Raw genomic sequence first — 12,500 nt, 5'->3', positions numbered from 1 at the left:
GGGAGTTAGAAGCAGGGTGGTGGTATAGGCGGGGAGTTAGAAGCAGGGGAGTTAGAAGCAGGGGAGTTAGAAGCAGGGTAGTGGTATAGGCGGGGAGTTAGAAGCAGGGTAGTGGTATAGGCGGGGAGTTAGAAGCAGGGGAGTTAGAAGCAGGGTAGTTAGAAGCAGGGGAGTTAGAAGCAGGGTAGTGGTATAGGCGGGGAGTTAGAAGCAGGGGAGTTAGAAGCAGGGGAGTTAGAAGCAGGGTAGTGGTATAGGCGGGGAGTTAGAAGCAGGGGAGTTAGAAGCAGGAGGAGTTAGAAGCAGGGTAGTGGTATAGGCGGGGAGTTAGAAGCAGGGGAGTTAGAAGCAGGGGAGTTAGAAGCAGGGTAGTGGTATAGGCGGGGAGTTAGAAGCAGGGGAGTTAGAAGCAGGGGAGTTAGAAGCAGGGTAGTGGTATAGGCGGGGAGTTAGAAGCAGGGGAGTTAGAAGCAGGGTGGTGGTATAGGCGGGGAGTTAGAAGCAGGGGAGTTAGAAGCAGGGGAGTTAGAAGCAGGGTAGTGGTATAGGCGGGGAGTTAGAAGCAGGGGAGTTAGAAGCAGGGGAGTTAGAAGCAGGGTAGTGGTATAGGCGGGGAGTTAGAAGCAGGGGAGTTAGAAGCAGGGGAGTTAGAAGCAGGGTAGTGGTATAGGCGGGGAGTTAGAAGCAGGGGAGTTAGAAGCAGGGTGGTGGTATAGGCGGGGAGTTAGAAGCAGGGGAGTTAGAAGCAGGGGAGTTAGAAGCAGGGTAGTGGTATAGGCGGGGAGTTAGAAGCAGGGGAGTTAGAAGCAGGGGAGTTAGAAGCAGGGTAGTGGTATAGGCGGGGAGTTAGAAGCAGGGGAGTTAGAAGCAGGGGAGTTAGAAGCAGGGTGGTGGTATAGGCGGGGAGTTAGAAGCAGGGGAGTTAGAAGCAGGGGAGTTAGAAGCAGGGGAGTTAGAAGCAGGGTAGTGGTATAGGCGGGGAGTTAGAAGCAGGGGAGTTAGAAGCAGGGGAGTTAGAAGCAGGGGAGTTAGAAGCAGGGTAGTGGTATAGGCTAATGCTCTGGGGCCTGTGCTCTCTCACTAATTGAATAATCAGATTCCTCAGACACAGATAAAAGGTTTAGATGTAATTACTGGAGCCTAGTCACTCACTCTCCCTCAGTTTCCTGTCTGTATACCTCAGGGACATCTTCCCCGTTTTTAAAGATTCCCTCTCTGTGTCCTGTGCTCTACAGCCAGACGGCTCTGTTCAATATTGTATGTATATGGGGTTTTTCTCTGAAGGTTTTAGTCTGTAAAAGACAGAAAGAATGTGACCGAGTTAAAAAACGAACAGAGGGATAGAGGGAACGTGAAAGACTGAATAGGAAGTAAGGCATTGGAGAGAGGGAGGAAGTAGAAAAGAAAAGTGAAATTGAGAGAGCGAGAGAAATAGAGAGAGAGAGAGAGGTGTGCAGCATAAGTACAGTAGCACTTATGATGATGGAGAGGGAGCGAAGGATGGAGGGCGAGGTTGGAAAGGAGGGATGATGGGAGGGAGGGAGGGAGGGATGAAGGTTAAGGCTGGGAAAGCTTTAGTCCTTGACTCGTCTCATATTCATCCTGAAGATCAAGGATGCAGCCGTCTCTGCATCAGCATGTGTTAACCTTTACGATGTTGATAATGAGTTGAATGGAGACTGTGTGTGATTGTCCCTTATAGAAAAAAAAATGAATTTCACATATGAGAGTTAGATTTTCACGTGAAAGTATTTCACTGAGAGTGCAAATTCGATTTTCATATAAAAGGTTTTCACGTGAAAATCAAAAATGTGATTTTCATGTGAAGGTTTTCTTCAATTCACATGTTAGGTGAAAACATGTTGTTCTCCTCATGTGAAAGGTGTTGTTCACATGTGAACTCCAAATGTAATACGTGTCTCTTTTTTTTTTTTTACATGTGACATTTCCAGCTCAACATGTGAAAACAGCTATTTCAAATGTGAAATCACAAATTTCACGTGTTTTTTTTGTAAGGAAATTAAATTAAATGGGATTTAAAGTAAGTGGTATGCTGTTCTGCTAAAACAGTGTAAAAAATCTTTAATTCATGAAAATATGATTACATTTTACCTTAATCACTTTTCAATATGACCCCACCTGGGATTTGAAGTCACAACCTCTGGATTTGGGGTACAATGATCTTTCTGCTGCGCTGCAAAGTCTGTACCATTCCTCTACACCGTATTACCTATAATACTGTACATTACCTATAATATATATATTCATTACCTATAATACTGTACATTACCTATAATATATACATTCATTACCTATAATACTGTACATTACCTATAATATATACATTCATTACCTATAATACTGTACATTACCTATAATATATATATTCATTACCTATAATACTGTACATTACCTATAATATATATATTCATTACCTATCATACATTACCTATAATATATACATTCATTACCTCTAATACTGTACATTACCTATAATATATACATTCATTACCTATAATACTGTACATTACCTATAATATATACATTCATTACCTATAATACTGTACATTACCTATAATATATACATTCATTACCTCTAATACTGTACATTACCTATAATATATATATTCATTACCTATAATACTGTACATTACCTATAATATATACATTCATTACCTATAATACATTACCTATAATATATACATTCATTACCTCTAATACTGTACATTACCTATAATATTTGTTGTTCATTACCTATAATACATTACTTATAATAAAAGAGTGCCACCTGCACTGCTATTTTAGTTATCAGTTAATCTGACTATTGTCACGTCCTGACCATATTATGAGGTTATTTTCTATGGTAGAGTAGGTCAGGGCGTGACAGGGGGTGTTTTGTGTTTTTCTATGTTTTGTATTTCTATGTTTAAGTTCTAGTTTTTCTATTTCTATGTTGATGTTTTTTGGGTTGATCTCCAATTGGACTGGGGAGTATCGCCGTCCGAGGGAGGAGATTGAGGCAGCTAAAGCGGAGTGGTGTCATTATGAGGTGCTGTACCAACAACGAGGCAAGGGCGAGAGACAGCCCCCCCAATTTTTTTGTGGGGGGGCACACGGGGAGATTGGCAGAGTCAGGTTGGAGACCTGAGCCAACTCCCCATGCTTACTGTGGGAGGCGAGTGATCGAGCAAGCAAAATAACAAACTACCAACAGTTCCGTCAGGTACAATAACTAAACGGAAAATAACCACCCACAAAACCCAAAGGAAAACAGGCTGCCTAAGTATGGCTTCCAATCAGAGACAACGAAAGACACCTGCCTTTGATTGGAAACCATACTCGGCCAAACATGGAAAAGAAAACATAGAAAATGAAAACTAGAACAAATTCCCCTTGAACCAAAAAAACCAAAACACACAAAACAAACCCCCTGCCACGCCCTGACCATTCTACTATGGCAAATGACCCTTTTCACTGGTCAGGACGTGACACCTATATTATTAATAGTCCTGTATTAGTCCTGTAATAGTGCTGTATTATTAATTGTCCTGTAATAGTGCTGTATTATTAATATATTATTCATTGTATATAGTCATATTTTTTTTTATTTTTTTTATTTTTTTTCTACTGCATCATTGATTGTATGTTGTTTTACTCCATGTGTAACTCTGTGTTTTTGTATGTTGTCGAACTGCTTTGCTTTATCTTGGCCAGGTCGCAATTGTAAATGAGAACTTGTTCTCAACTTGCCTACCTGGTTAAATAAAGGTGAAATAAAATAAAATAAATAAAAAATAGTCCTTTAATAGTCCTGTATTATTAATAGTCTTGTAATAGTGCTGTATTGTTAATAGTCCTGTAATAATACTGTATTATTAATAGTCCTGTAATAGTCCTGTATTAGTCCTGTAATAGTGCTGTATTATTAATAGTCCTGTAATAGTGCTCTATTAGTAATAGCCCTTTAATAGTCCTGTATTATTAATAGTCCTGTAATAGTGCTGTATTATGAATAGTCCTGTAATTGTGCTATATTAGTAATAGTCCTGTAATAATACTGTATTATTAATAGTCCTGTATTGTTAAGCATGCTGTATTATTAATAATCCTGTAATAGTCCTGTATTATTAATAGTCCTGTAATAGTCCTGTATTATTAATAGTCCTGTAATAGTGCTGTATTATTAATAGTCCTGTATTGTTAATCATGCTGTATTATTAATAGTCCTGTAATTGTCCTGTATTATTAATAGTCCTGTAATAGTACTGTATTATTTATAGTCCTGTATTGTTAATCATGCTGTATTATTAATAGTCCTGTAATTGTCCTGTATTATTAATAGTCCTGTATTATTAATAGTCCTGTAATAGTCCTGTACTATTAATGGTCCTGTAATAGTCCTGTATTATTAATTGTCCTGTAATAGTGCTGTATAATTAATAGTCCTGTATTAGTCCTGTATTATTAGTAGTCCTGTATTAGTCCTGTATTGTTAATCATGCTTTATTATTAATAGTCCTGTAATAGTGCTGTATTATTAACCTGTTATGGCTAGGGGGCAGTATTTTCACGGCCAGATAAAAAACGTACCCGATTTAATCTGATTATTACTCCTGCCCAGAAACTAGAATATGCATATAATTATTGGCTTTTGATAGAAAACACCCTAAAGTTTCTAAAACTGTTTCCATGGTGTCTGTGAGTATAACAGAACTCATATGGCAGGCAAAAACCTGAGAAGATTCCATACAGGAAGTGACCTGTCTGACAAGTTCTTGTTCATCTTGGCTCTTTTTATTGAAGACTGAGGATCTTTGCAGTAACGTGACACTTCCTACGGCTCCCATAGGCTCTCAGAACCCGGGAAAAAGCTGAATGATATCGAGGCAGCCTCTGGCTGAAACACATTATCGCCTTTGGTAAGTGGCCGATCAGAGGACAATGGGCTTTGGCGCGTGCACGAGTCGACCCCATGCTTTATTTTCTTTCGTCTTTTTACCTAAACGCAGATTCCCGGTCGGAATATTATTGTTTTTTTACGCGAAAAATGGCATAAAAAATTTATTTTAAACAGCGGTTGACATGCTTCGAAGTACGGTAATGGAATATTTATACATTTTTTGTCACGAAATGCGTCGTGCTCGTCACCCTTCTTTACCATTCGGATAGTGTCTTGAACGCACGAACAAAACGCCGCTATTTGGATATAACAATGGATTATTTGGGACCAAACCAACATTTGTTATTGAAGTAGAAGTCCTGGGAGTGCATTCTGACGAAGAACAGCAAAGGTAATAACATTTTTCTTATAGTAAATCTGACTTTGGTGAGGGCTAAACTTGCTGGGTGTCTAAATAGCTAGCCCTGTGATGCCGGGCTATCTACTGAGAATAGCGAGTGCATAGAGGAGTTCTGTATCTATAATTCTTAAAATAATTGTTATGTTTTTTGTGAACGTTTATCGTGAGTAATTTAGTAAATTCACCGGTTGTTTGCGGGGGGTATGCTAGTTCTTAACGTCACATGCTAATGTAAAAAGCTGGTTTTTGATATAAATATGAACTTGATTGAACAAAACATGCATGTATTGTATAACATAATGTCCTAGGTGTGTCATCTGATGAAGATCATCAAAGGTTAGTGCTGCATTTAGCTGTCTTCTGGGTTTTTGTGACATTATATGCTAGCTTGAAAAATGGGTGTCTGATTATTTCTGTCTGGGTACTCTGCTGACATAATCTAATGTTTTGCTTTCGTTGTAAAGCCTTTTTGAAATCGGACAGTGTGGTTAGATAAAGGAGAGTCTTGTCTTTAAAATGGTGTAAAATAGTCATATGTTTGAAAAATTGAAGTTTTTGTATTTTTGAGGAATTTGTAATTTGCGCCACGCCCATCATTGGCTATTGGAGCAGGTGTTCCGCTAGCGGAACGTCTAGATGTAAGAGGTTAATAGTCCTGTGTTATTAATAGTCCTGTAATAGTCCTGTATTATTAATAGTTATGTATTAGTCCTGTATTATTAGTAGTCCTGTATTAGTCCTGTATTATTTATAGTCCTGTATTGTTAATAGCCCTGAAATAGTTCTGTATTAGTCCTGTATTATTAACAGTCCTGTACAAGTGCTGTATTGTTAATCGCGCTGTAATAGTGCTGTATTATTAATAGTGCTGTATTGTTAATCGTGCTGCATTATTAATAGTATTGTATTATTAATAGTCCTGTAATAGTCCTGTATTATTAATAGTCCTGTAATAGTGCTGTATTATTAATAGTTCTGTATTATCCTGTATTGTTAATTGTGCTGCAATAGTGCTGTATTATTAATACTGCTTTATTATTAATAGTGCTGTATTATTAATAGTGCTGTATTATTAATAGTCCTGTAATAGTGCTGTATTATTAATAGTCCTGTAATAATGCTGTATTATTCATAGTCCTGTATTAGTCCTTTATTATTAATTGTGCTGTATTAGTCCTGTGTTATTAATAGTCTTGTAATAGTGCTGTATTATTAATAGTGCTGTATAATTAATAGTGCTGTATTATTAATTGTGCTGTATTAGTTCTGTGTTATTAACCTGTTAGGGACAGATGTTCCGCTAGCGGGACGCCTCACCAATATCCAATGGTATAGAGTGGCGCGAATTACAAATACCTCAAAAATGCAAAAACTTCAATTTTTCAAACATATGACTATTTTACACCATTTTAAAGACAAGACTCTCCTTTACCTAACCACATTGTCCGATTTCAAAAAGGATTTACAACGAAAGCAAAACATTAGATTATGTCAGGAGAGTACCCAGCCAGAAATAATCACACACCCATTTTTCAAGCTAGCATATATGTCACAAAAACCAAAACCACAGCTAAATGCAGCACTAACCTTTGATGATCTTCATCAGATGACACTCCTAGGACATTATGTTATACAATACATGCATGTTTTGTTCAATCAAGTTCATATTTATATCAAAAACCAGCTTTTTACTTTAGCATGTTTCGTTCAGAACTAGCATACCCACCGAAAACTTCCGGTGAATTTACTAAATTACTCACGATAAACGTTGACAAAAAAACATAACAATTATTTTAAGAATTATAGATACAGAACTTCTTTATGCAATCGCGGTGTCCGATTTTAAAATAGCTTTTCGGTGAAAGCACATTTTGCAATATTCTGAGTACATAGCCCGGCCATCATGGCTAGCTATTTTGACACACACCAAGTTTGGCACTCACCAAACTCAGATTTACTATAAGAAAAATTGGATTACCTTTGCTGTTCTTCATCAGAATGCACTCCCAGTGTCACGTCCTGACCAGTATAAGGGTTATTGGTTATTGTAGTTTGGTCAGGACGTGGCAGAGGGTATTTTGTTTATGTGGTTCGGGGTGGGAGATTGTTTCTTGTTTTGCGTGTGTGAGCCTGACAAGACTGTTTTGTTGATCGTTCGTTCTTCATTTTGTTATTTTGGTGTTTTCTTGGTTTAAAATAAAATACAAGATGAGCATCCACATTCCTGCTGCGTTTTGGTCCCCATTCCCGACGACAACCGTTACACCCAGGACTTCTACTTCAACACCCAATGTTTTTTTGGTTCCAAATAATCCATAGTTATATCCAAATAGCTCCGTTTTGTTTGTGCGTTCAAATCACTATCCGAAGGGTGACGCGCCGGCGCGTTTCGTGACCAAAAAATTCTAAATATTCCATTACCGTACTTCGAAGCATGTCAAACGCTGTTTAAAATCAATTTTTATGCGATTTTTCTCGTAAAATAGCGATAATATTCCAACCGGGAGACGTTGTATCCGTTCAATCACTGAAATAAGAAAATGGAGTCGTCACATGCACACGCGCACCAGTGTCATTGTTCTCAGAAGTACCACTCTCCAAAACCCCTACTGTTTTTCGCCCAGAGACTGCAGTGTTATCATTCAACGTTCTGGCGCCTTCTGAGAGCCAATTAAAGCCTTAGAAAATGTCACGTTACAGCAGAGATCCTGTATTTTCGATAAAGAGGGTACAGAAGGCCAAGAAATGGTCAGACAGGGCACTTCCCATATAGAATCTTCTCAGGTTTTGGCCTGCCATATGAGTTCTGTTATACTCACAGACACCATTCAAACAGTTTTAGAAACTTTAGGGTGGTTTCTATCCAATAATAACCAGATGAAATTGGGTACGTTTTTTATCCGGCCGTGAAAATACTGCCCCCTATCCCAAACAGGTTAATAGTCTTGTAATAGTGCTTTATTATTAATAGTGCTGTATTAGTGGACTTATATAGCTGTCTGCAGAGCGGGCAAAAAGTTTTGCAGCACCCCCACCCCCACCTCCAAACTGCAATACATCCCCTGGCTGTGTGTATACAGTATGTGTGTGTGTGTTGCTGCAGAGAAGTGTGTACAGGAGAGGATGGATATTGATCTGTCTGAGAGCCCTCTCCTGTTCCAGATACGGAGACTTAGGGGTGGGACACTCTGACAGTACATGTGTGTGTAGGCTAAGTGTGTGTGTGTGTGTGTGTGTGTGTGTGTGTGTGTGTGTGTGTGTGTGTGTGTGTGTGTGTGTGTGTGTGTGTGTGTGTGTGTGTGTGTGTGTGTGTGTGTGTGTGTGTGTGTGTGTGTGTGTGTGTGTGTGTGTTTAACATAGCACAAAGGAATGTGTCAGACAGTTTTTTGTCTGTGTAAGAGGAATGACCATGGCCTCAGTGAACATGTTTTAGATTGGCCAGGGCAGCGGTGTGTATTGGTGCACGTGTGTTTGTGTGTGAGCGGTGGCGTGTGGATTTGACCTGGTCCCTGAATGCTATGACGTCATTTACAGCTTGATTATTGACATGTAGAGTGAAGTACGTGTGGGTGTATTTGTGTGGTGAGTGCTAATGTAATTGACAGATTATTGGCATGCAGGGTGAGATGTGTGTTTATCTCACTAGCTTGCCAATATGTGAGCAATAACAGTTTGAATTCTATTCAACATGTGTGTATTATGTGTGTGCAAAGGTGTGTGAGAGTGTCATGTGTTTGTGTGTGTGCGCATGTGAAAATGAAAAATGAGCTGTGTTCTTAGTCCTTGGGAGAGAGAGAGAGAGCGAGAGAGAGAGAGAGAGAGAGAGAGAGAGGAGACGCCTGAGGTGTCACTCTACAGCTTTAGGTTTCAGTCCCTATGCTGGAGAGGAGAGAGAGGGAGAGAGTGGTGGATTTAAAGTGGCAGGGGGAGAGAAGGGGAGAGCCAACTGCACAGAAAATCAGGGAGGGAGACGGAGAGGTGGAGATCGAGCAAGAGAGTGAGACAACTATCAACACACTGAGGGAGAGAAAGCAGAGAGGGAAGGGGGAACAGAGAAGGAGAGGGGGAGGAAGAGGGGGAGGGGGGAGAGAGCGAGAGAAGAGGACCTAGAGAGATGGCGAATGGTGTGAATAGAGAATGGCATTCTGAATAACAGAGCAGGAAAATAACAGACAAAGGAAGGAGAGAGAGAGAGAATACCTGTCAGGAGGAGGGGGGACTACAGGACTGTAAAGAAAAAGGTGGCAAAAAATAGAGAAAGAGGTTAAACAGTTGCTCTCCAGACAGAGAGCAACAGAGAGCAACTCCAGCTCAGTTGGTAGAGCATGGCGCTTGCAACGCCAGGGTTGTGGGTTCGATTCCCACGGGGGGCTAGTATGTAAAAATGTAATAAAAATGTATGCACTCTACTGTAAGTCGCTCTGGATAAGAGCGTCTGCTAAATGACTAAAATGTATAAATGTAAAATGAGGTTAAACAGTTGCTCTCCAGACAGAGAGAGAAAGAGGAGGTTAAACAGTTGCTCTCCAGACAGAGAGAGAAAGAGGAGGTTAAACAGTTGCTCTCCAGACAGAGAGAGAAAGAGGAGGTGAAACAGTTGCTCTCCAGACAGAGAGAGAAAGAGGAGGTTAAACAGTTGCTCTCTAGACAGAGAGAGAAAGAGGAGGTTAAACAGTTGCTCTCCAGACAGAGAGAGAAAGAGGAGGTTAAACAGTTGCTCTCCAGACAGAGAGAGAAAGAGGAGGTTAAACAGTTGCTCTCCAGACAGCGAGAGAAAGAGGAGGTTAAACAGTTGCTCTCTAGACAGAGAGAGAAAGAGGAGGTTAAACAGTTGCTCTCGAGACAGAGAGAGAAAGAGGAGGTTAAACAGTTGCTCTCTAGACAGAGAGAGAAAGAGGTTAAACAGTTGCTCTCTAGACAGAGAGAGAAAGAGGAGGTTAAACAGTTGCTCTCCAGACAGAGAGAGAAAGAGGAGGTTAAACAGTTGCTCTCTAGACAGAGAGAGAAAGAGGAGGTTAAACAGTTGCTCTCTAGACAGAGAGAGAAAGAGGAGGTTAAACAGTTGCTCTCCAGACAGAGAGAGAAAGAGGAGTTTAAACAGTTGCTCTCCAGACAGAGAGAGAAAGAGGAGGTTAAACAGTTGCTCTCCAGACAGAGAGAGAAAGAGGAGGTTAAACAGTTGCTCTCCAGACAGAGAGAGAAAGAGGAGGTTAAACAGTTGCTCTCCAGACAGAGAGAGAAAGAGGAGGTTAAACAGTTGCTCTCTAGACAGAGAGAGAAAGAGGAGGTTAAACAGTTGCTCTCCAGACAGAGAGAGAAAGAGGAGGTTAAACAGTTGCTCTCCAGACAGAGAGAGAAAGAGGAGGTTAAACAGTTGCTCTCCAGACAGAGAGAGAAAGAGGAGGTTAAACAGTTGCTCTCCAGACAGAGAGAGAAAGAGGAGGTTAAACAGTTGCTCTCCAGACAGAGAGAGAAAGAGGAGGTTAAACAGTTGCTCTCTAGACAGAGAGAGAAAGAGGAGGTTAAACAGTTGCTCTCCAGACAGAGAGAGAAAGAGGAGGTAAACAGTTGCTCTCCAGACAGAGAGAGAAAGAGGAGGTTAAACAGTTGCTCTCCAGACAGAGAGAGAAAGAGGAGGTTAAACAGTTGCTCTCCAGACAGAGAGAAAGAGGTTAAACAGTTGCTCTCTAGACAGAGAGAGAAAGAGGAGGTTAAACAGTTGCTCTCCAGACAGAGAGAGAAAGAGGAGGTTAAACAGTTGCTCTCCAGACAGAGAGAGAAAGAGGATGTTAAACAGTTGCTCTCCAGACAAAGAGAGAAAGAGGAGGTTAAACAGTTGCTCTCTAGACAGAGAGAGAAAGAGGAGGTTAAACAGTTGCTCTCCAGACAGAGAGAGAAAGAGGAGGTTAAACAGTTGCTCTCTAGACAGAGAGAGAAAGAGGAGGTTAAACAGTTGCTCTCCAGACAGAGAGAGAAAGAGGAGGTTAAACAGTTGCTCTCCAGACAGAGAGAGAAAGAGGAGGTTAAACAGTTGCTCTCCAGACAGAGAGAGAAAGAGGAGGTTAAACAGTTGCTCTCCAGACAGAGAGAGAAAGGGGAGGTTAAACAGTTGCTCTCCAGACAGAGAGAGAAAGAGGAGGTTAAACAGTTGCTCTCTAGACAGAGAGAGAAAGAGGAGGTTAAACAGTTGCTCTCCAGACAGAGAGAGAAAGAGGAGGTTAAACAGTTGCTCTCCAGACAGAGAGAGAAAGAGGAGGTTAAACAGTTGCTCTCCAGACAGAGAGAGAAAGAGGAGGTTAAACAGTTGCTCTCCAGACAGAGAGAGAAAGAGGAGGTTAAACAGTTGCTCTCCAGACAGAGAGAGAAAGAGGAGGTTAAACAGTTGCTCTCTAGACAGAGAGAGAAAGAGGTTAAACAGTTGCTCTCCAGACAGAGAGAGAAAGAGGCGGTTAAACAGTTGCTCTCCAGACAGAGAGAAAGAGAGAAGCAGGGTTTTTTGTTTGTGGCCGGTTCTGTGTATGTACGCCTGTGTAGGTGTGTATATGGGTGTGCGTGTGTTTGTGCATGTTTGTGTGTGTGTGTGTTTTGATTGTGTCTGTGATTGTTCCCTGGCCTCTGAGTATCAGATAAAGAGAAAGAGCACCTGCTTATGTCTGTGTTTGTCTGTTTGAATTTAAGTGTTTGTGTGTGGGGGTGTGTGTGGGTGTGTGTGGGTGTGTGTGTGTAGTATGTGTGACATGTGACTTGTTCTGTGTCTGCAGCACAATGCCTACCTGCTTTGTATTTGACCTTCCTTACTCAGCAAACCGTGTTACTGCAGAGAGAGAGAGAGAGAGACAGAGGGAGAGACAGAGAGAGAGACAGAGGGAGAGACAGAGGGAGAGAGAGGCAGAGACAGAGAGGGAGGAGAGGGAGAGAGGGGAGAGAGAGGGAGAGACAGAGGGAGAGACAGAGGGAGAGACAGAGAGAGAGAGAGCAGAGGAGAGCAGAGGAGAGACAGAGGGAGAGACAGAGGGGAGAGAGAGGGAGAGACAGAGGGAGAGACAGAGGGAGACGAGAGAGAGAGACGAGAGAGGAGAGCAGAGGGAGAGACAGAGGGAGAGACGAGAGAGAGCAGAGGGAGAGACGAGGGAGAGGGGAGAGGAGGGAGAGAGAGGGAGAGCAGAGGGAGAGACAGAGGGAGAGACGAGGAGAGACAGA

The 12,500-nt window shown here is 41.3% G+C and overlaps 1 protein-coding gene across 9 annotated transcripts in view; it reads left to right on the top strand.

Moving 5' to 3' along the window:
• The window catches only part of LOC106566535 (cyclin-dependent kinase 17), a 93,123-nt gene that overhangs the window by 38,181 nt on the left and 42,442 nt on the right, over positions 1-12,500 (top strand). The window lies entirely within an intron of this gene.

The sequence above is a fragment of the Salmo salar genome, chromosome 13 (assembly GCF_965601325.2).
Source record: "Salmo salar chromosome 13, fSalSal1, whole genome shotgun sequence".
NCBI lineage: Eukaryota > Metazoa > Chordata > Actinopteri > Salmoniformes > Salmonidae > Salmo > Salmo salar.
Note: the sequence above shows the minus strand (reverse complement) of the source record. Positions and strands in the feature narration are given on the sequence as shown.